Here is a 24194-nt window from a genome sequence, read left to right as displayed (position 1 = left end):
AGAGGGTGAATGAACTCCAAACTTGTTCCTATTTCTTCTGCATAGATTATATAATACCAATTTGCTTTTTATCGCCTGTGTTTTCTTCTGAGCAATATGAACAGAGATAGTGATGTGTGGGCTTTCTTCCCTCTGAGTACACTAACCAAACTATAGTAATATAATAGTATGTTACTAGCATATAGATATACCAGTCAGTATTCACTGGAACAGAAAAAAAGGGAGCAGAAATATAAATGTACAGTATAGTCGATTAATTTTAGACCAAAGAGTTGAGGAACTTCCTTTAAAAGAAAAATCAAACCTGTTACTTCCTATAACAATTGGAGTTGGATCTAAAACTAACTTGTAAATGCTAGAAACATAAATTTGTAGATAGAAATGTAGAAGAACCTGTCTGTGACATTTGCCAAAGTCAAGGTTTCTTGAAAATGTTGACAAATGCTAAGAGCTGGTGGAAAATCATGAACTGAAGGGTTTAAGATTTAAAATATTTTTCCTCTAGCAGTATCATAAATATACCAAGTAGATTAAAATGAAAAAAAGAAGTGTTACCATATGAACCCTTGGCAAAGATATACAGCTAAAATGTTTATGCACTGTTGGTGAGGATTTAAAACAATGCAAGACTGTGAATGCTGTTGGCAAGATTTGTATAAACTGGAACACATACCTACCATCATATGTTCTATCTATCCCATCCCTAGTTATTTACCAAAAGGAAACAAAAAAAATGCTATGAACTGAATGTATATCGCCTTAAAATTTATGCTTAAACACTAACCTTCACAGTGATTCTTGTAGGAGGCTGAGCATTTAGGGAGTAATTGGGTGTTGGAGGCAGCCCCATCATGAATGTGATTGGTATCAGTGTTGACTTTCTGCTACTATATCAAAATACTGGCACTAATTAACTTATAAAGATAAAGGCTTTATTTTTTTAGCAATACTGTTTATTGCTTTCATCAATCACTGTTCGATAGGCAAGATGGTATTTGGGTTTAATTTCAGTAAGTACTTCTTTTTATTGTTTGACAGTTTCATATGTTTATATAATTATTTTTGTTGTTGTTTTCACCCCCGCAGTACTCTTCCATTACCCTCTTGTCCCTTATGAAAACTTTCTTCCCAACAAGTCCCTCTTCCACTTTCATCTCTTCTTTTTTTGTGGCTGTAACTCACTGAATTTAATTATTTTTTTTTACCAAGTGTGGGTGAGTGGTTATTTACTGAAGCAAATGCTACTTATTAATGGCAGCACCACTAAAGAAAATGACATTCCCTCTCCCAACAACCATTAACTGCCAATAACTCAGAGACAAGTGGAGTTTCATGAGCCTCTCCTCAGTCCAAAATGAAATGTTGAAGGGCTCAGTCATGTGCATGCAGCTCTTGTTCTCTAATAGCAGTAGCTGACGTGACTTCATGAATGCAATAGCTTTATCATGCAGCTTTACTGTGGCTCGCAGTTTGAGAAGTTCTAGTACATGATAAAGTGGTCCCCATGAAAAGGTCTGTGGTAAAGAGACACACCATAGTGGAAGCAAAAGGCATTGCAAAACTGTTCACCTCATGGCCAGGACCCAAACTTAGAGAAAAAAGCCAGGACCTCAATCTCCTTCAGCATCGCAACCTCTATCCCACTAGGTCAACTTCTAAAGGCTCAATTACCTCTCAGTAGCACCAAAGAACCAAGCCTTTGGTGCATGACTATTGGGGGCATGTTCAACATCCAAACTATTGCAGTGTTCTTATAAAAGAGATTTCACTACTCCCACCATGCAAAATCACAGTGAAAGAGGCTGTCTATGACCCTCATTGTGACACTGCATCTAACATTGAACTGACAGTACCTTTATAACCTAGTCTTTAGGATGGTTATAAATAAATTTCTATTGTTTATGCTACCTAATATATCTTTTTTGTTATTCTGTCATGAATTGACTTAAACAAAAAATATATATCTATATAAGACATGTACATGTATTCATAGAACCTTGATTCATAGGACCCCAAATTGAGAGATAACTCAATTATCCATCAACAAAAAATAGAAAAAGCAAAATGTATGTATTAATATAATAATTAGCTCTCAACCATAAAATACTCAGAATCTCAGATGCATTCAATAGCATGGATGAAGTTTAAAAGTACTATACCATGTTATTGAAGTAACAATAAAGAAAACATGCTGTGTGGTTCTATAAAATTCCTAAGATTAACAGATATTATATAGATCAATATCTGGGAATGGAAACACAGGAGTGATGGACTAAAAAGGGTTAAAAAACTCACATAGATATGTTTGGGACTTTCTTGCATTTTGATTTTGACATTCTTCATGTTTAGTATACATCAATGATGAAAGAACCAGAAGTGGAGAAAGAAAGTGTTGTAGCTTGCTTTATGTTGATGTGTGTGTAAAGCACCATGACCAAAAGCAACTTATGGAGGACAGGGTGAATTTTAGCTTATAAATCATAGTTCATTACCCCCAGAAGCCAAGTCAGGAACACAGAAGTGGGAGCTGAAGCAGAGATCATGGAGGGCTGCTGCTTATCAGCTTGTTTTCCCTGGTTTGCTCAGCCTGGTTTCTTAGACAATCCAGGACTACTTGCCCAGGAATGGTACAGCCCACAGTGATCTGTGTCTTCCCACATTAATCGTTAATTTGAAAAATGCCCCCACAGATTTGCCTACAGGCCAATTATTTGGAAGCATATTTTGCATTCAAGGTTCCCTGTTTCCATACGACTATAGCTTGTGTCAAGATGACACAAACCTCCCCAGCACATGAACATATATGGACTATATTTTAAAAGCCAACAGAAGAATTTTATGAAATAAGTTCAAGTACTATAAATGGAGAGCACAGAGATTTGACACAGTATAGGTGAAATTTTCCATATTAATACTCCACACAGTTCAAGCTCCTCAATGAAAGTTAAAGCATTTCTGTCATGGTACCAATATTCACACAGCAATACTGAAACATGCAATAATATATATGCAGTATTTATGACAGTGTCATCACATTATAAATAGAAACACACATTCTCTCCTGTGTACTCTACCCCTTGAGTCATGTCGAGTGAAATGAATATCAGGGAAGGAATAGTGCAAGGATGAAGGCTGGCAGGTCTGTCACCACCATGTCTTCAGGAACTTTAAAAAAGGAACTGGATCCCTAGAACTCCAAGACCTAGAGATACCCTTGGATGATCTCTTTGTGTAATAGAGACATTCTGTCTCCCTGTGCTGGCCTATATGTACAAAAGATCTAGAAGAGCAGAATCAGGGCTTGGCAAATATATTCAGGAAAGCATAAAATACTTCTGCTTCAAAGCATACAGAGTGTAAAACACTTGGTTTCTTAAAGTTAGAGATGGGACATTCCCATCATAGCCATATTGTCTTAGTTACTTCCCCTTGCTGCGATAAAATACCCTGCCAAAAGCAACTTAAAGGGAAAGGGGTTTAATTTTGGCTTACAGTTCCAGAGGGACACAGTTTATCATGGCAGAAAGGATGTGACATGAGGCAGGGAAGGCATGGTAGTAAGAACAGGAGGCTGACTAGTCACATTGCATCTGAACTTAGGAAACAGAGGGCTATGAATGTTTGCGTTCACATTCTTTTCTTTTTATTCAGTATAGAATCTCAGGCCACGGAATGCCTATGTCCACATTGGTCAGGTCCTCTCACTTCAATTAACCTAATAGAGAAAATCTCTCATAGCTGTTCCTGGAGACAGGTCTCTTAGTGGGATCTAGATCATGTGAAGTTGACAGTTAGCACTAACCATTACACATTTTATAAAATTCCCTGCCACATGCTTCTGGACATCTGTTTCATGGTTAATTTTCCACTTATACACATTAATTCAGCTCTAAGCCCGTTAGGCACCATCATATCTAACTTATGGACACATTAAATGCAGCTCAGGAAGTTAATACAAGAAAAGAGCAAAATTGAATTTTGTAAGTCTTACATAGACAATCATTAAGAAATCCCATAATCCCAATTATTAAAAATAAAATTTATTTGCCCAATTACAACATAAAACACACCTGATTTCTGGTTCTCCATATCCAGCAACAATCCTTAAAGATACATATTTTTGCTTTTATAATAGTACTCTACTGATTATTATACATTTATTCCATCATTTTGAATACAAAATTGCATTTCTTCCATTGGTGGAAAATCCTAATAACTTCTTTAAGGCTTTTTATCATCATCAGATAGGTCTTGGAAAGTGTTTTGTCAATACTTTTATATAGAACCTGATTGCAGTTTTGAATTTGCTTTTAATTTCCAAGGTGTGAAAATTTTCTGGGCTGTTATTTGGTTTTATATGAATAAAAATATGACCAGCATTCACTTTTCATTTTTGTATTCATTTAAATCCTGTGTCCTCAATTACTTGGATATTTGTAAAAGGCAAGATTTCTGTTGCAGAGCAAAGTGTTCCAGGAGCAACTTCCTTGGGGAAACAGCAGCAGAGAGACAGGAACGGGGAAAGGAATTCTATGCAAAGATCAGGGCTAGCTAACACGTATCCGATGCTTAATTATGAGAGAGCTGATAAAGTTTTGTTGGCCCCCAGGGACACATTGTCCATTGTCTCTGTGCATGTGCAGATGCCTCTCCAGCAGCAATCTTTTTTAGCTGTGTCTGTGAACCTCGTAAAATTGCTTTTCCTGGCTTTCTCCACTGTGCACTATCACTGGCCACTGCTGCAGGATGCAGCAAGACTTTTCCCGAAAAAACAGATCCCTGCTTTCTACAGAGACAGGCCTGGGGCACGAGCCCGACTCCCACACTCAGCCTCTCGGTAATGGTGTGCGCACACACCCTGTGACCCCACAGCAGAGGCTGCTTTCATTTGCAGTTTCCTGGTGGATGTGCAGCTCTAAAATGGAATTGCAGTTCCTCTAGGTGACAGAGGAGGGGCTTGTGTTCTTCCACCAAGTTCTCCCCTTGTCTGCTAGCAAGCTGTTGGGTACCCTGCAGAACAGAGGACCTTCCATGAGTCTCATTCTGGGAGCTGACTGAGCACACACCTGTGCATCTCTGGGACAGGTTCCTCTATGAATCAATCCCCAGAGACCAGTCAGGTGACAAAATAAAACCTGTGTCAGGAACTGTCCTTCCTAGAGGCATATAGTGCACCAGATCACACTGAGGGTCCCAGGAGAAGCAAAGTCCCCAAGCCCTGTGTGACAGACAGCTGAAGGCACTCGGGAAAAGGGCAGGCTGCCACAGACTTCCTGCTGGGACATGAGGCTTGGTTGAGAATGTGAGTTTGGATCTTAAAGGACTAGCGGGCCACCCCCCCCCATGCCCACATGAAAATACATCTGCAAAGGAGCCAGCACTGATGCTGTCAATGTCTTCCCCTGTGCAGATTAGAAGGGAAGAGTACGTGTTGTCACTGGGCATGGAAGTTCCTCCTATGGGTCAGGATGCAGCTGTGCTTCTTGTAGGTGGTGAGGATCAAGGCTACACAGCTGTGCACAAGGGGACAAGAGGAGGTCAGCTCCAGTCACCGGTCTAGGCAACTATTGGGCAAGCACACACACAGGTGGGGTGTCATCCTCTCTCAACTGATACCTTTGGTACTCCCGTGAGAGTGGTACACTGTGGAGGTGTGTGACCACATGGGTGTGTTGTCCATCAGCTATAGCTTCTCACGGGGAAGGCAGTACTGTAGGTCCCCACCATACCCTCTCTCTTTCTGTTTGTGCGTGTGTAGTGTGTGTGTGTGTGTGTGTGTGTGTGTGTGTGTGTGTGTGATATCTCTGGTGTCTTCCACAGTCACTTTCTCCATTATTGTTCGAGACTGGGTCTCTCACTGAACAGCCCTGGGGATCCTCTTGACCCTGCTTCCCCAGTGCAGAGTCAAAGATGCCATCAGCAGGTCCAGCTCTTATTTGGGTGCTGGAGACTGAATTCAAGTCCTCAACCTTGTGCAGTAAGCACTTTACCAATGGAGCCATGTCTCAAGAGCCTGTCTGACATTTATTAGACCAACACGCAGTGGTGGAAAAGGTTCATCTTCCTGTCAGTTCTCTGTCTCCCTTCGACTCTTTCTGCTTCTTCTCAATTGCTTCTTCATCTTTTCGTCTTTCCTCTCTGGTCCGTCTGCCCTCTCCTCCTTTCCTCTTCCCTGTCTCCTTTATCTTCACTTCCCATTTCACTTTCATTCCCTCTCCAGCCCAAACCTCCTCCAGGTGTCTACTTAGGATTCCACTCTACCAACCACCTCAGTGCTCCTGATACCTCTGCTTGGCCTGGCACGGTGGAGGCTTCCTGAGTCATGTCTGCTCTTTGCTAAAACATTTTCTTGGTCCACTCAGAAAGTCTCACTCTGACCCAGCTGCCAAGAGTCCAGCAACTCCAAAAATCCAAAGATCAGTGTTAAAGTAATCCTGCAAACTTCGCCGGCCCTTCTACAACCAGCTGGTGAGTCACAGATTCCCCTAATTCTTCACTATTGGTTTTGAGTCATTCTGTGCTGCCCTTGAGTGCAGCCGCCATTCTCTCCAGCTGTCCTTTCAGAGCCTCCAAGATTAGGATGTGGTGGCTAATACCAGTAATCCCAGAACTTGAGAAGTGGACAACAGAGGACCAGGACTTCAAAGTCATCCCTGGCTACACAGTGAATTAAGGGTCATCTTGGACAACACGAGTCCCTGTCTCAAAATTAAAATAGGGTTTGATTGAGGGGTGGGGAGAACATGAGATATTAAAGTGAAATGCAGGCAGATTGGGGGCAAAAGGGCACAGCTGTGGAAATGAGAGTCAGGGCTACGAGTGTTCTGAGTGTGCAAGGCCAGACGAGAGTCAACCAAAGCAAAGCATGTATGGGAATGCTGGAAGGAAACCTGTGCTTTGTTAGCTAATTGAATAAAACACACCCAGAGGGAAAGAAGAGAAGAAAAGCATCCTGGTTAGAGCCACACAACCTTTGTCTCTGGTCAGGAGCAGGGTCCTCAGTCCTTAGGAAAGCGCACAGATTGCCTTGCTCCCACCATGTCCGCTAACACCTAAGTGAGTGCATGTTCCAGGGATCATTGCTTGAGAAGGGTGGGCATGTGGAAGGTGCTCTAACTGCAGCTGTGCACCCCATACACACGGCCCAGATCTCCTCATCTTGACACCCGGGATTCACTTCCAGCTTTGCCTGCAGCCTAGAGGTCAGTGTTTGGGATGTGATCCCCTCACAGTGGAATATGCCTTTGCCCTGTACCCTATTGCAGAAAGGCTATCAGAACCCTTCAAATTAACACCAGGTGTCCCCAGGCAAGATGTCCCAGGGAAAAGTCTCTGGAAATCCTTTCCAGACACTGCTCAGGAAGGAGCTAGTTCACAGCGAACTCCCAGGAGTGGGCAGGAAGGAGGTCCTTCCTCCCTTTCCTTGGCTTCTCACCTCCCTCTGAAGGAGCATTATCTGCTTCCAGAACTCAAAGTCCCTGGGAGAATTCTCATCCTGCCTTTCAAGTCACGCAGACTGTCTATAAAACCCAGCGATCCTTCCGTGTTCCCACGGTCGCCCTTGGCCATGTGCCATTGTCTGAGTCTGCATTAAGTGCAAGGACAGCTGTGTCCTGCCATGTTGGACTCTGTGACTATGAACAGGCCACTCCCCCTCAGGGCTTCAGTATTCTGTGAAATGAGGGGCAGGACCATGCTGGCTTCAACTGGAGGCTTGATGGGAGCCAGAGTTCTGGGTGGTCCAGAACCCAGTAGTCCATGCAGTTCTGCTTTTTTTGCAGCATGCATTGAATTCCAGTCTCTTCACTCCTGAGCCTCAGTTTCCCCGGGTGACAGCATGGCTGATAATTGAGGAGTCAGTCATGGAGTCCTCAGGTGAGGGTCTTGACCCAACCCCTATGCCCGTGTCTTTCTGAACCGCTCACCAGAGATCCCCACCAGAGATACAGAGTCTCTGTCATTCTCTGGATTTCTTCTTGGCCGTGTCTTATGGATCGATTTCCTCTGTGCTGGATGCTTTTGTGCCCAGGTAAGCCTCCAGGTCCCCTCGTCCTGGCCCTGCGGACTGTGCTTATGGGCTTTTAATCACCGAAGAATGTTAGTTAGTGTAATTAACGTGTTCTCATCTTCAGTCTTGGCCTGTGTCGTTTTCTGCCTCCCTCCACCTTGGTTCTCTCCTATTTTAACTTAGTGAGAAGAGCTCCTGTCTGCATCACCATAGCAACCAGAGTTGAGGGCCAATTAAGCCATGACTGAGCCATTAGACACCTAAGCTGATTAAAGAGTCCAAAATATTGGCGAAAAGGAGACAAACAAGGCAGGTCCTGGCTGCAGCGATGTGAGGGGCACGGCCAGTGAATGCTGAAAACCCTCGCAACCTGGGCTCCAAGCTGTGGGCCCTTGTGTCATCTCTGTGCCCTGTGTCCTAGGCCTCCAAGCCAGGAAAGGTCACCTCTTCCCTTCTCAGGGCAACCATTCTGAATGAGTCCCTCTCAACCGGCCCCAAGCAGCAACTGGAATCTGCAGTGCTAAAGACCATTCAACGGGACAGACAGGGCAGTCACACAATTCACCCTGAGTCCTAATTTCTTGGCCCCTCCCTCACCTTCCCCGTTACTTTGTGGCATTTTCGCCAATGAAAGGACCTTTTGCAACTTGCTGGTCCCAAACATGTCCCCTGTTGTTCTGGTCTGTGTTTGTGCGTTTTTAATCCCACATGTACCAATTAGTGCAATTAAGACATTCAAATTATAATTGGACCCCCTTTCCTATGTGCCTAAGCCCCCGCCCAAGTTTCCTGCTGCCTTTCATTTCATCTACTGAATAAATCTCTTGCAGAATTGCCATAGCAACAGGCCACTGGGCAGATTAAACCATTATGGGTCTGGACACTGACACTCAAAACTGATTGTGGTTCTGGAAACTTGGATGGCTGAGCAAGAATCCTGGAATTCGGACAAGGAGGCTCATAGCTGGAGAGCAGAGGCAGCTCACCATCTCGGGCCTTGGTTCAAACCCCGACTCCTGACTTCATTCCGTCCCGTTTGCTTTGGTAGGGGAAGAATGAGACAACATCAGTTGTAGGTGGAGTGCCTGTTATTAAGTGTGATTGCCTTAATTAGGATGTCAAGACATGACCCTTTAAATATTCCCTTCTAGGTATAACCTTACATTTCTGAGCATAGCTTGTTCTAATGACATCCCAAACTCCTATGTTACTTGATGCATATATGCGAAACTTATAAAGGGTTTTTTTAGTTTTGTTTTACATTTTCTAATTAAAAACCTGCACAAAAATTCCAGCCACAGACAGAACTAGTGGTACATGTTAAAGAAGAATCACAATGGAGCAATTTCTGTCTTTCACCGTGGTGACCAGTGAGTGCTGCTGCACAGCCCCGATTCTAAAGTCTGTGGTAGATCTGAATCTTAATTTAGATTTGGCGAAGCAAAGGAGACAAGAATTAGGAGCTGAAGTTTTTGGAAAGTGTGACTGTTGCACTCTCTTTTTGCACTGTATCTTTTGGCCTTGAGATCTGGATGTAGTAGGGCTTCAGTTCTTCAGGCTGCAGAGGATGTGGGTCATTGCTCATGAGGTCATGTCCATGGTAGGATTTGGGGAAGTCTGTGTCATCTCTGATGCGTAGCATTCCAGCAACAAGGCATATCAATCTGTCTATCCCTAAGGCAATTCCTCCATGAGGTGTCCCATAGTCTAATGTCTGGAGCAAATGGGAAAGCAATTTCCCATGTTTCGTTTGAAGTACCACCAGACTGTAGCCCTGTAACTGTGCTGTGCAGCATTCATTTGGATAGAACTGCCTCCTCTCTCTCTGCCATTTTAAAGCAAGTCATAATGTTGGCGACACATCTTTTCAGGCTCAGTATAAAGAAGGTGAATGTTACTGGGGTGAGGAGCAGTAAATGGGCTGACTCCAGCTCCGTGGGACTTTCTTCCTTGGCAAGGAAGAGTGGGAAATTCACCACCAAAAAAGAAGAAAACAGTGCTGGGTTATGGAGTAATAGTCCTCTCATTTCCAAAAATTCTGTGCATTCCATTGGTAACTTTCCCAACAAGGAGAATGTTTTCTTGTGTTTCCTTCCAGCAGTTAGTAGCACCATGTCTTCCTCTTGAATCTTCTGGTGAAGTCCATTCTTTCCACCTCCATTTTCAATTTAGCAAATTGCAAAGTCTAGTTCTTATTGGCACTCGGGAATATGGGCAGGACTTCCTGATTGAAATGGTCAGCAGCAAATTTTCTAATGAATTTAATGCCTTGGTTTTTGAAGTACTTTTCCTCATACACTCAGAATTTCCATAAAAACACTAAATTGGAAGCCATAATATAAACAGAGGACATGGTGGAAATCCATGTAGGCTCTGTGCTTGCTGCTTCAGTTTCTGTGAGTTCATATGAACTTTGCTCAGTTGATTTAGAGGATCTTGTTCTTGGTGTCCTCCATTCCTCTAACTCTTACACTCTGCCTCCTCTCCTGCAGGGTTCCCCGCACCCAGATGGAAGGAATTTGATAGAGACATCCCATTTAGGACAGAGTGTTTCAAGGTCTCTCACTGACTGCATAATGTCTGGCTGGGGATCTCTGTATTTGTTCCCATCTGCTGCAGGAGGAATTATCTTTGATGGTGACTGAGCAAGTCAATTTAGTTATCTTAATGATTGCTGATCAGTAGTCTCATCACAGAGTACACCTAAACCACTCTGGAATATGAAAGAGTGCAAACTGCCTCTCTCATTTTCAGTGTTCTTGGAAAAGGACACTAATGAAACCTCAAAGCTTTCTGGCTTAAATTTCCTTGTTTAGTGTCTGACATTTTGATTGATTTGAGTTTTAGCAATAGATGCATGCCTTTGTCTTTTGATTAGTAAAGGCACAGTTATTAGCTGTTCCCTGTCATAAGAACCTGCTCTTCTCCTTGTTAAAATACTACTCCTACTCACTCTCTCTGTGTCTGTCTCTGTCCCACCCGTGTGTGTGTGTGTGTGTGTGTGTGTGTGTGTGTGTGTGTGTTGCAATGTTCTATCAGGGTCAGTGAGATGGCTTAAATGGGTAAAAGTGCATGCTTCTCAAACCTCATGACCTGAATTCAATACCAGAACAAAACAAGAGAAACAACAACCACACACACACACACACACACACACACACACCACAAACTAAAATAAAAATGATATAAGAAATCTGACATCTATTAATTTAGGATGCTTCATGATTTTATGAGGTGTTCTGTGATGATTTTTGTATAAGGAGAAGACATAGCACTCAATTCCACATACTAAATTGAAAGTGGTAATGTGTCATCTAGGTCCTAGATTCTAGGACCAGGTAGGAATATGTGTGTAGATAAGAGAGAAAAATACTAAGAGGATTAATACTTGGTTAAACTTGGCTCTTGGAAGGTATGTGCAAGGATAGGTGTAACCATTCTTAAAGGAGCTTGACTTCTGACTTCTGTTTAATTAAACAGAGAATCTTCACTAGTCTCTCTTTTTGTTGTGGAATATAAGTCCATTTCTTAAGTGTAGAAACATACGTATCCCTGTTTCACTAAAGAGCACCTCTTGGCACTTTATAGTAAAGAGGATTAGCTGGAGTCTGCAGATACAGCACAGTGGAGGAGCACTTGCCTGGTATGTGTGAGCCCTTGCTTCACTCACATTGAAAATTACAGGGAAGGTAGTGGGAGAAGAAGTCGGGTATTTATTGAGTGGAACATCTAAAATTAACTTAAACCAAGATTATTAATGGAAACCCATGTTTTATTCCAGAGGTTAGTCAGAGGGATATTTAGACTTGAGTCCTGTATCTTTAGCTGATGCCATAAGACAGGGTATACCAATGGACTGGTTTCTCAAATTGAATGCATTTGGTGAGGAGATTCAGTGTTATGTACCCTTCATACAATATGAAATAGCACGTACAAAGTCTACTGGTTTCTGGTCTATTGCAGAATTTCTCTGTAGATTATATTAAGCTGTTCAATTTTAGCTTGCAGGATTTTGGTAAAGAGGTTGGCTAATGCCAATTCAGGAAATGGAAGGAAATAAAAATATTGTTTTGGAGAGTCACAATCAGAAATGGAAGGAAAGCATAATTAAGAACTCATGGGAGGTGCTGAAGTTTTCCAAATGAGGCAAAATTTTTACTAAAATTACCCTGCTCTTTTGATCAAAAATGACCAAAATATTCTTGTTTAAAAGGTAAGTTTGATCATACTAGAATTGACCTAAAAATACATATGCAGAGAGAGAATGACAATTGGACCCAGAGGCCTTTTCAGTTTCATTTCCTGGAAAATTTTATATGCAATATAATACTAGACTTCTAAAAGCCTCTCAAGGTTAGAGCTTCAAGCCAAGCATCCGCTAATGGATTTCATTAGCAATAGCTTTGGTTTGAGTGACTCTCTTCCCAAGGTCTCTAAAATATTGTATATTTTTTGGTTCTGCTAGTTAATTTGATTTTTCCTACTTTTCTGTATGACTGCAAACCAGAGCACTTTTCCTAAGAGAAGATGGTAAACATTGAATCCATAAAGTCATCTTTAATTATTTAAATCTGACATTCTAATAAAAACTTTGGTTATATAACATTTTAAATTATATTGTGTTAGAAGGATAGAATCTTATTGAACTTTTGAAAATAATTATATTGCAATGAAAATAAGAATATTAAGTATGAATTTCTAAAATTTGGAAGGGCCAGGTGCAGAGGAAAGATAAATATTTCATTGATATTTGCAAAAGTATAAACTACTAAGCTGGTATAAGTATAGATACTTAAAAGAAAATGAGAAAGGCTCCTTATATTTAGAAAAAGTCTCATTATATAGCTACCAACGTTTCAAACAAAGCTATAAGCATCTTTTATCAATTGAGTCAGTCCTATGTGATTAATTCTTTTGTTTGCTTCATCTAAGGCTAGCAGTTTCATGAACTTGTCGATTTATACTTCAGAGTTTTAAAAATCCTTACTCATTTCAATGGTATGAACTCACAGGTATGCAAGCAATATAGTCATGAAACAGTCTAGGTGATGGTTGAATACAAATATTTTCAGATACAAACCACAGTGAAATAAAAGCTGTTTATAGATAACAAAATGCTTAAGTGCCAGGGTTTGTGACATATGCTTGTAATCCCAGTACTTTGGCATCAGAATCAGAAGTATTACTGTAAATCCAAGGCCAGCATGGTATAGATAGTGAGTTCCAGTCTAGATTAGTGGTTACATAGTAAGATCCTATCTCAAAAAACCATAAATATAAACAAAGATACGTCTGATTCAAGTCAAGCATGGAGGCAAATGCCTGTCTTAGCACTAGGCAGACACAGAAGGATTTAAAGTTCCAGGTCAGTTTGGGCCATATGCCACATGTCAAGGGCCTGTTTTGAAGGAAAATGTATTTGATGAAAGTTAATTTTACAATGAAATTTGAGTTTTCTTTCTGTACCAAAACAATGCTTAAAGTAGCAACTGAGATTACAACTGACAGTATTATACTAGATGCATCATAACAAGAGTATTGACATATGTCTATGAACATTTAATTGAGCAAACAGGAAACTATCTCTCTTTAAAATTTCAGATTTTTAGGAAGCTTTCTCTTGTAACTAACTACTTTTCAGTTTCTAATAGAAGTTATTACCCAAAACTGGAAGAATTCGAGTCTTCTCAGATGCGCATGTAGACAAATGGAGAGTATAAACAAAAATAAAATTTAACAAGATGCAGGTGTGTTCCCTTTATGCCACAACCTCTCCAGCATAAACTGTCATCAGTGTTTTTGATCTTGGCCATTCTTACAGGTGTAAGATAGAATCTAACAGTTGTTTTAATTTGCATTTCTCTAATGGCTAAGGATGTTGAATATTTCCTTAAGTCTCTTTCAGCCATTTTAGATTCCTCTATTGGGAGTTCTCTGTTTAGCTCTGTACTCCATTTTTTTAAATTGGATTATTTGTTCTTTTGATGACCAATTTCTTGAGTTCCTTGTATATTTTGGACATCAGTCCTCTGTCTGATGTGGGGTTTGTGAATGCAAGCTGGTACAGCCCCTTTGGATTTCAGTATGGTGATTTCTCAGAAAATTAGGAAACAACCTTCCTCAAGACTCAGCAATACCACTTTTGAGTATATACCCAAAGGATTCTCAATTATGCCACTAGAACATGTGCTCAGCTATGTTTATAGCAGCATTGTTTGTCACAACCAGAACCTGGAAACAACCTAAATGTCCCTCAAGTGAAGAATGGATAAGGAAAATGTGGTACATTTATACAATGGAGTACTACACAGCCGAAAAAATTGACATCTTGAAATTTGCAGGCAAATGGATGGTTCTAGAAAACATTATATTGAGGTAACACAGTGAGGTAACACATAGTGAGGTAACACAGACCCAGAAAGACAGATATCATATGTACTCACTCATAAGTAGTTTTTAAACATAAAACAAACAAAACCAGTCTACAAATCACAATCTCAGAGAACCTAGAAAACAGTGAGGACCCTAAGAGAGACATACATGGATCTAATCTACATGGAAAATAGAAAAAGACAAGATCTCCTGAGTAAATTGGGAGCATGGGGGCCATGGAAGAGGATTCAAGGGGAGAGGAGAGGAAGGGAGGGGAGCAGAGAAAAAATGTCTAGCTTAATAAAATAAAATTAAAAAAAAACAAGAGAGGAAAAAATTTTAAAAGATGAGGTCTGATGAGAGAGCAGCTAGATAAAAAAATAAAAAAGGAACAATAACTATAATGCAGGTTATTCTGTCTTTAAATGTTTACTGCTGTAAAGGTGGTGGGGCTTGGGAGAGTGGAGCTGATAAATGAGGTAGACTAAAGTGTCATGAAATAGCCAGCTTTATCCAGAGCATCAGACAATTTATACTCTGTGGGTTAAGTTGAGTCATATGAATAAAGCATACAATCACAAAGATAAGCTGCATGAGAAAAAAAAGTTTTTCCTTTGAGGTAAAAACAAATTGAGGTATAAGCAATAGCCAGTTGTAATAGATAATCTGTAGTAAACTTGCTTCTATCTGCTACACTTGGGAGGGACAAGAAAACATAGACTGAAAAAAGTTCCATCTTTTTGAAGAAACTGAGGTCAAAAGACTCTTGTCTTGGTTTTCTGGAGTTTTCACAAAAGCGCTCAGAAATCTCCTCACATGATTCCATTCTTGGACCATGTTCTGACATTAAGGTTTCACGATATGGCATGCTTCTTAGTTCATTCTCAAAGTATTCTGTTGTCTGTTTCTCTGCCTGGATTATGTGCCTGCACAATCTCTGTCATGAGGGGGATCATCTGGGTTTGCATAATATAGTAACAAACAAATGGATAGAAGAACTTTAAGTTTTGGGTGTTAGGGAATAGGGAATTATTATCTGTCTCACACTGGCTCCGCCAGACACAGGTACCTTCCATAGGAGACTGGACCTGAAGAGGGGAACAGAGGCAGGTCTTAGGCTTAGGGGGCAAAGGGGAATAGGCTAGCTTTTTAAAATTTAGTAATACTTATGATGTAATTGAGCACATATAAAAAAGTGAATTATTTTAGTACTTGTCTTTTCACAAGGTGGAAGAAACTAATCCAAGATTGGGGGACACTGATAAATCTTAGGGTCACTTTTGTATAAAAAAGACCCACTTAAGCTTTGATTTTTAGGAAAGCAAATTGTCAAATGCAAGCAAAACAAAATTTTAAAAGCCTCATCTCATTTAAAAATAAGAAATTTGGGTTCCATATGCTGTTCTGTGTGTCCATTCCCTACCAGTTCCTCAGGAGAAAATGAATAGGGTTTTTCCCTCAAACAGTGATGAGTGATAACCCTCGAGCTCTAAAGAACAGTAGCCACATTTTTAGAAGGTGAGGTGGGATTTCCCTTTGGATGCTGTGATTACCATTAATGAATAAAGAAACTGGCTTGGTCTATAGCAAGGTAGAACTTAGGCAGGGAAAGCTAGGCTGGATGCTGGGAGAAAAAAGGCGGAGTCAGAGAGGTCATGGAGCTGCCAGTGGAGACAGATGTACTGAAACTTTGTTGGTAGGCCATGACCCTGTGGTGATGCCCAGATTAATGGAGATGAGTTAAATTAATATGTAAGAGTTATCTAATAAGAAGCTAGAGCTAATGGGCTAAACAGTGATTCGATTAATACAGTTTCTATTTGGTTATTTTGGGGCTGAGCAGCCAGGAACCAACAGGCGGTCTCCCACAACAAGAAGGGACTCAACGGTGATTCCCCTACCCCTATCTAATTCAATCCTCAAATTCAATACTTATTCTTGGTAAAGGTTAAAATATCATTTATTTACAGTTAACAAACCAAGAGAAGAATTTGGAGTTATTATCATATCAGAGAAAACATTGATAGTTGTGAATATAATAACCTAAATTGAACTGAAAAAAAAAAGAAATCTGGGATCCTTTATGATAAAGGAGATTATTGTGATAAAACACAAAAGTTTAGCTTCCTAGTCAGGTATTTTTAAAGTAAAGAAAAACCGTTTACAATAACTTTAACAAACAGACAAACAATCCAAGAAAACCAAATTAAAGTCTGCATTTACATTAGTACATTATTGAATCCATAACACATGAAATTCCCTTTCTGTAAACCTTTTATAACTTTCTATATCCATTTAGTTTCACCTATTATTCCCTCTCTTATTAGATCTTAATAGAAAATTGCACCTTTTCCTTAAAAAGACATATTTTTATACCTTGTATACATTTCCTTACCAAAATACATCTTATTTTCCTTACAAATCTTGTATATAGAGACTTTTTCCTTTAACTTTACTATTCCTACTAATTAATTTGCATGCATTTATTAGAATTTGTAACCTAGTGGTTTTAATTTCTAGAAAAAATGTGAATGTATAGCTGTCTGTTATTTGTCAGCATTCCTTATGATATTAATAAATTTGTGAAAACACTGTTTCACAATTCCTAGAGTTATGTTTCTTTATGTTAAGTTTTTCATTGTAGAAAAACTATCAAGCACAGATATATTTAGCTTCACTGTATTATATTTAAGGAAACCCAAAGTACCTCAACATAAACTTATACTTGTAATAAGTGCTTTCACAATTTATCTTACTTTGAAATTATCAATGATTATTTACTATCTCATATAATTCCAAAATTATACATTACAAATGATTTAATGTTTTTACAAATACATTTAAAAATAAAATAGAGACTAAACATATACAATAGATCAATGAAACAAAGTATTTCTGTGAAAAGATGAAATTAATAAATCATTAGCCTAGGAAAAATGTGACAATATAAATAAAATTAATAATGAAAAAAGAAATTTATACAGAAATACAAAAGATCAGTACTTCTTATTATAACTATATTCCAAAAAATGCAAAATGTCGGATAGATAAAGTTCTAGATATGTATTACCTACCAAAACTAAACCATGAAGTCATAGACTCTAAATAAACCAATAAGAAGTACAGTGAATCAGTAACAGTCTCTAAATAAAAAAAAAGTCCAGACTAAAAAGATTCTATGTTGATTTCTATCAAAAACTTAAAGTATGGTACAAGTGATATGATGGGGAAAATGAAAAAGGGGGTCTACATAGGAAAGGAAAGGGATATAAATACAGAAGATGGAGAAAGGTGGTAAAATATCAGTAAGGATGTCTGAAAAGTCATGAGGAATCATACTATTAACTATCTACCTAAAAACCCAACGTAATACAAGTCTCTACATGAATATACATATATAGACCTTAAATGAAAATTTCCCATTTAGGATGGCAATGCTCGTCCAAAAGCTAAAGACTATCTAACAAAAAATGCTAACACCAGGCACCAGAAATCCTCTTTTGAGTTATGGTCAATCATCCTTGTCCAAAGTGACCCCCTAAAATGTTGCAGGCTATTGCTATTGCCCTTGGTTGCCTGCCAGAGGTGGAAGGTGAGTATTTCTATAGATACCATTCATTTCAGAAATCGGGGCCCAAGACCCCTGAGTTGGAAATGATATGAAAACCTTCTCCCAGAGGAATAAATTTCATATATCAGAATGCATTTTGCAGGCTTCCAGATGAAGGAAGAAACCAACAGTCCTACTCAACTTTGATGCATATGAACTACATCAATGACTAGGATGGCACAATAACTCTAATGATGCAGTAGTGACATGCATATATGTTGGTGGTAACCAACAGCTTTCTAATTTGTCTGAAGACATGCTCAATGAGAGGGAAATCATGCTTGCTCCTGGAAACCTAGCCAATTACCCAGAGCTAGTAAAGTCATGAATTTTGGAGGAAAACATATAACCACCACTTTACTAAACCAGTATAATCATTAACTACATTCTCAACATTTGTCTTTCTACCAACAGACATGTGTAGTCACCACCCTTCATCAGGGATACTTCTCTTTCAAACAGAGGCCGTTATAGAAAACTACATCACAATGCAGAGTTGTGGAGCACAGTCCCAACAGCTACATCTACAATCAATGTCTGCAGCTTAGGTTTAGCAAGCATTGCAGAAGAAAAAGCAGAAAAATTGTAAGAGCCAGGGGATCCAGTAAACTTGCTGGGAGACTATGTCTCCTAAAACTGTCAGAAGCTGCACCCATAGAGAGTTATGAAATAGAATATTTGTTTAACTATGTAAAGATGTTTTGCTGTGTTACCTTACCTGCCCAAGATACCCAATTGGTCTAATAAAAATTTGAACAGCCAATAGATAGGCAGATGAGGGATAGACAGGGTTTGTGGGCAGAGAGGAAAGGGGAGCTGGCCAATCAGCAAGGAGGGCAGCCAGCTGGGAGACCAGCCAGGCAATAGGAAGCCAGCTAGCTAGTCATGAGGGGGCCAGGCAAACTCAGAGGAAGCATGAAAGCAGGATAGACAGTACATAGATGAGGTAATCAAGCCTCGGGGTAGGATATAGATTAGTAGATATGGGTCAATTTAAGTTTTTAAAAAAAAACTAGCTAAAAACAAGACTAAGTAGGGTGAGTATTCATAATTACTAATGAGTCTCTGTGTCATGGTTTGGGGGCTGGTGGTCCAAGAAAGCCTGCTACAATAGAGTCTCAGGAACATGACTGCCTAGTATGAGCTTAACAAGAAAAAGCAATGACATACTAAAGTGATATCAATTCTCAAATTATTCCAAAAACTGAAAGGGAGAAAATTCTTCAATGCTAAATTTATGAAGCCAGAATTATCTTGATGCTGAAGCCAGAAAAGTACACAGAAAAGAAAAAAAGCTATAGAGAACATAGATGCAAAAATCTCAATAAAATACTAGCAGATTGAACCAAATAGCAAGTTAAAAATACATCATGAATAAATATTGTTCAATATAGGTAAATCAATACATGTATCACATCAACAACACAAATGACACAGTCATATGATAATCTCAATAAATGTAGGAAAACATTCTGGTGTGGTATTCCCTTTTGTATGTTCTGAATATGTTTTATTACCATTGGTTAATAAAGAATCTGTTTTTGCCTATTGCAGAACAGAACAGAGCTAATGGGGGGGGGGAATTAAACTGAATGCAGGGAGAAAAAAGGTGGAGTCTGGGAGATGCCATGTAGCTGTTGAAGGAGAAAGCTGCCAGAACCTTTCCAGTAAGCCAGTCTTGTTGTGATACACAGATGAATAGAAATGGATTAATTTAAGATATAAGAGCTAGGTGGAAAATATACCTAAGCAATTGGCCAAGCAGTGTTGTAATTAAAATAGTTTCTGTGTCAGGTCTGGGCAGCCAGGAAAATGAAGGGACAATCTGTTTACAACATTCAGTAAAATTCAGCACTCTTTTGTGAAGAACTCTGAACAAATCATGTATACAAGGAAAACTATAACTATAAATTCCTCAACTCCATCAAAGACTCCAGAAGGAGATAATATTACCTAAGTGTAACAGGAGGAGTGGGCTATTTGTCGTCCCAGCTCCTCGGGCAGCTTACACCCGAAATAATCACACAGAAATTGTATTAATTAAATCACTGCCTGGCCCATTAGCTCTAGCCTCTTATTGGCTAACTCTCACATCTGGATTAACCCATTTTTTATTAAATCTGTGTATCACCACGTGACTGTGGCTTACCGGCAAGATTCTAACCTATGTCCGTCTCAGGCAGGAGATTTATGGTGTCTTCCACTCTGCCCTTCTTCCCAGCATTTAGTTTTGTCTTTTTTGCCTACCTAAGTGTTGCCCTATCAAAAGGCCAAGGCAGTTTCTTTATTCAAACAATGAAATCAATACAAATACAGAAGGACCTTCTATACCACCTAAGTAAACATGAAGTACATTGTAAGTAACTGCCAAAACTCTAGAAATGACAGAGACATCTCACTGTCTGGACAGTCACCCAAAGTTTTTTTGCATCATTGGAGCATCTATAGTCAACCTACAGGCTCATAGTATCCAGCAGACTTTTCCATGAAGCTGAAAATTTCAAAGACAGTTCTGCCTATTGTGGCAGTTTGTCAGTCACTTTCTCCGTGTTCTGCAGAATATTTGGCAGATTCTTTCATGAAGCAGGAACCCTGAAGGATGGTCTCACCTTTAGGCAAGTTCAGCAGTCATTTTTCTATGGGTTCTGCATACCCAGTTTGCACAGCATACCATCAAAGCAGTCCAGGCAAGAACAGTTTATTGCCCAGTGGCTAGCAAACTCTATGAGGAGCCTCTTTAATGCCCATCTTCCTCTTGAAGCAGCTTGGTACTGCCAGGAACAGATGTGTTTCACTGTCATGAAAAGTCCTAAGTTCTTAAAACATTTTAATGCCAAAGTCTGTAGTCTTAGGAAGGTTTGAAGAATGCCTATCCATCTGAAATACATTATCTGTCCATCTAGAAAATCTAACATGATTACAAGCTTGACTATTATAGATGATTATTTATTAACCTATATTTCTTAATTATACATTACATTTTAAATGAACTACACAATCAGAATACCTTAATCAAGAGAAGAAATATACATATAACAAAATTGACCTGAAATTTGCATCTACAGCCGAGATCCGTACCAATGCAAATCTTTATAGTATATTCCCTTTTAAATGTAAACAAACATTTATAAACAATCATTTAGGAATTTTGGGTATAGCTCTATCCAAACTACTTCCTGCTGTTTATTGGGCAAAGTAATTTTTTGAGGGGTGTTCAAGGCAACCTTTTAGGGGGTCTTGGTCCATCAAATCACATTAGTCTGGAAGGATTCCACAGATTCTCATCCCCTGTGGAAACAAAAGAAGAACCTCTTTTTGAAAGCAACATATCCTTAGACTCAAAATTTGGAATCAAAATACCTTTAAAATATATGTGTTGTTTACTTAGCTCTTTCACAGTCAAAAAATTAAAAGAAAACACAATAATATACAAAATCCAGACTCTCTGTGAATTTTCCATCTTTACATGGGTTCTTTTTCTTCTCTCTCCCAAGCCTACATACATTTATCCAAACACCGTGACCCATTTAGAGGTCTTTTTCATCTGAATTTGTTGTTGTGTATCTGAAATTGTTTTCTGACCAGAAATGCGTTGTAAAATGCTAAGTCCTTCTTATGAGCTTAAGCAGTGCCATTGCTAGAGGAAATACAGCACTTGCTGCTTGTCCTGCCCAGTCCATCATGGTGGAGCTGTTTGCTGCCTCTGAGAGCCATGTTCACAGCCCCATTTTTAGGTATACAACCAGTCTATGTTGCCATTAAGCAAGTTGTAGCACTCTGCTCACAAACCCCATTTAAATGATCCATCATTGGACCTCCCAAAAGAGTCAGATCCACTTGTGCTGGCGGACCAGGAAGCCACCGTTTTTAAAGAAGCCATTCTGGTTTTACTGTACCCTCTTAAAGCAGCCATGGCACCCCTGCTCCCCACGAGTCCATCTAGGAAAAAAATTGTGACTACCAAGAAATTGTGCTAAACTCGGTTCTTTTTTGCCTAGTTGGCCATGTTTGCATGCCAATTTGTTGTAGGAAGCTGCTTGTTCATTCCTGCCAGTTCAAACCCGAAATAATCACAAAGAATCTATATTATTTAAAACACTGCTTGACCAATCACTTATGTGTATTGCTAGCTAGTTTTTATATCTGGAATTAACCCATTTCCAATATTTTATATTTTATCATGAGGCTTGTGGCCTACCTGCAAGGTTCCAGCTGGCAGTGTGCATCTTTCCTCTCTGGCAGCTACATGACGTCTCACTGACTTTGCCTACTCTCACTATCTTTTCCAGCCTGGCAACACTCTGTTAAGCCATTGGCTGAAAACAGCTTCATTATCATTAACCAATAAAAGCAACACATATACAGAAGGACCACCCACACCACACTAGAACATGGCTCTTTTCCTTACAGCTGTGCAGGGATACCAGGCACCAGTTCCTGCTACCAAACAAATACATAAATGAACATATGTTCCACAGATGAATTTCCATAGCTGCATCTCCTTCACTTAGAATTGTCATATATATATTTCATAAAAACTACAAGATAGTACACCTCTCTGGCTCACTCTACTATGTCCATCACAGTTCACTCCTTAACCTATTTCTGTAAAACTGTACCTACCTCCTCGAATAGCAAAAATATTGGTTGATGATACCTAGAATGTAGATGTAAGCAATCTTTACAAAATGTTTTCAAAACTTTCCACCCATCTCTATCAGTGAGTACATACACTACCTTACTTCTTGTTGTTTTGTGTGAACTATATATATTCTTGTCAAAACCAGGACCCATGCTTTGATATATCTGGTGGCTTTTCACTCATCGTTGTTATACCTTTCTCTGCTGGATTCTTAATAATACAAACCAGGCTGCAAACTGCATCACAAAGAAAAAGAAGGAGCAAAGGGAAGAGGGGTCTACAGTGATAGCTTAATAGTTAATAGCACTTCCTGCTCTTGCAGAAGGCATTTGGCCTCCCAAGTACTAGGGTTATAGGCATGCCTCACTGCTCCCAAATATAGGATTGTTTTCCCACACTTTGAAGATACCACTCTCTTCTTGCTTTCAAAATTCTCTCCTTCTCAGTAACTCTCAGCAAATTATAAAGTGCTCCTGCTCAGACTTTAAGTTTATTTATTTTGGGGCTTCATTTATTTATTTATTTATTTATTTATTTATTTATTTATTTTATTGAGAAAAGGAGAAAAAAAAAACAAGTTTCCACCTCCTCCCAGCCTCCCATTTCCCTCCCCCTCCTCCCCCCCTACGCCCCCTCCTCCGGCCCTTCTCCCCCTCCCCCCACTCCTTTCCCCCTCCCTCTCCAGTCCAAAGAGCAGTCAGGGTTTTCTGCCCTGTGGTAAGACCTAGGACCTCCCACCTCCGTCCATATCTAGGAAGGTGAACATCCAAACTGGCTGGGCTCCCACAAAGCCATCACATTACGTAGAATCAAACCCCTGTGCCATTGTCCTTTGCGTCTCATCAGCCCTCATAGTTCGCCATGTTCAGAGAGTCCAGTTTTATCCCATGCTTTTTCAGTCACAGTCCAGCTGGTCTTGGTGAGCTCTCAATAGATCAGCTCCACTGTCTCAGTGGGTGGGTGCATCCCTCGTGGTCCCGACTTCTTTGCTCATGTTCTCCCTGCTTCTGCTCCTCATTGGGACTTTGGGAGCTCAGTCCAGTGCTCCAGTGTGGGTCTCTGTCTCTATCTCCATCCATCACCAGATGAAGGTTCTATGATGATATGCAAGATATTCGTCAGTATTGCTATAGGATAGGGTCATTTCAGGTTCCCTATTCTCAACTGCCCAAGGAACTAACTGGGGACCTCAGCTTGGGCACCTGGGAGCCCCTCTAGGGTCAGGTCTCTTGCCAACCCTAAAGTGGTTCCCTTAACTAAGAATTGTGGTTCCGTGCTCCTCTGTCCAACCTTCCTTTATCCCAATCCTCCTGCTTTCCCAAGGCCCGACCTCCTTCCCTTCTAACTTTTCTCTCCCCATCTCCCCTTACCCCCAAACCACCCCACCCCAAGATCCCAATTTTCTCCCCGGCAATTTTGTCTACTTCATTTTGGGGCTTCTTTAGACTTCATGGTGATGGATGTTAGTTTCTGGTTCCAGTTATAGGAGGTTTGCAGGTAGTATTTCCTTAAATAGGTGGCCTTAGTTACTTTTCTATTGTTGTGATAAGACACCATCACCA

At 39.9% G+C, this 24194-nt stretch overlaps 1 long non-coding RNA gene across 1 annotated transcript; it reads left to right on the top strand.

Annotated features, from left to right (window-relative positions):
* Nucleotides 1–5491: 5491 nt before the first annotated feature.
* Nucleotides 5492–7040, top strand: LOC121442847. The gene is made up of 3 exons (XR_005973601.1): nucleotides 5492–5587; nucleotides 6363–6468; nucleotides 6988–7040. It is a non-coding gene; the product is annotated as an uncharacterized LOC121442847 (long non-coding RNA).
* Nucleotides 7041–24194: the final 17154 nt, after the last annotated feature.

Source organism: Microtus oregoni, unplaced genomic scaffold (genome assembly GCF_018167655.1).
Source record: "Microtus oregoni isolate MIOR12 unplaced genomic scaffold, Mior012 000097F_ref0000449, whole genome shotgun sequence".
NCBI classification, from domain to species: Eukaryota; Metazoa; Chordata; class Mammalia; order Rodentia; family Cricetidae; genus Microtus; species Microtus oregoni.
This window is presented reverse-complemented; position numbering and strand designations above follow the sequence as displayed.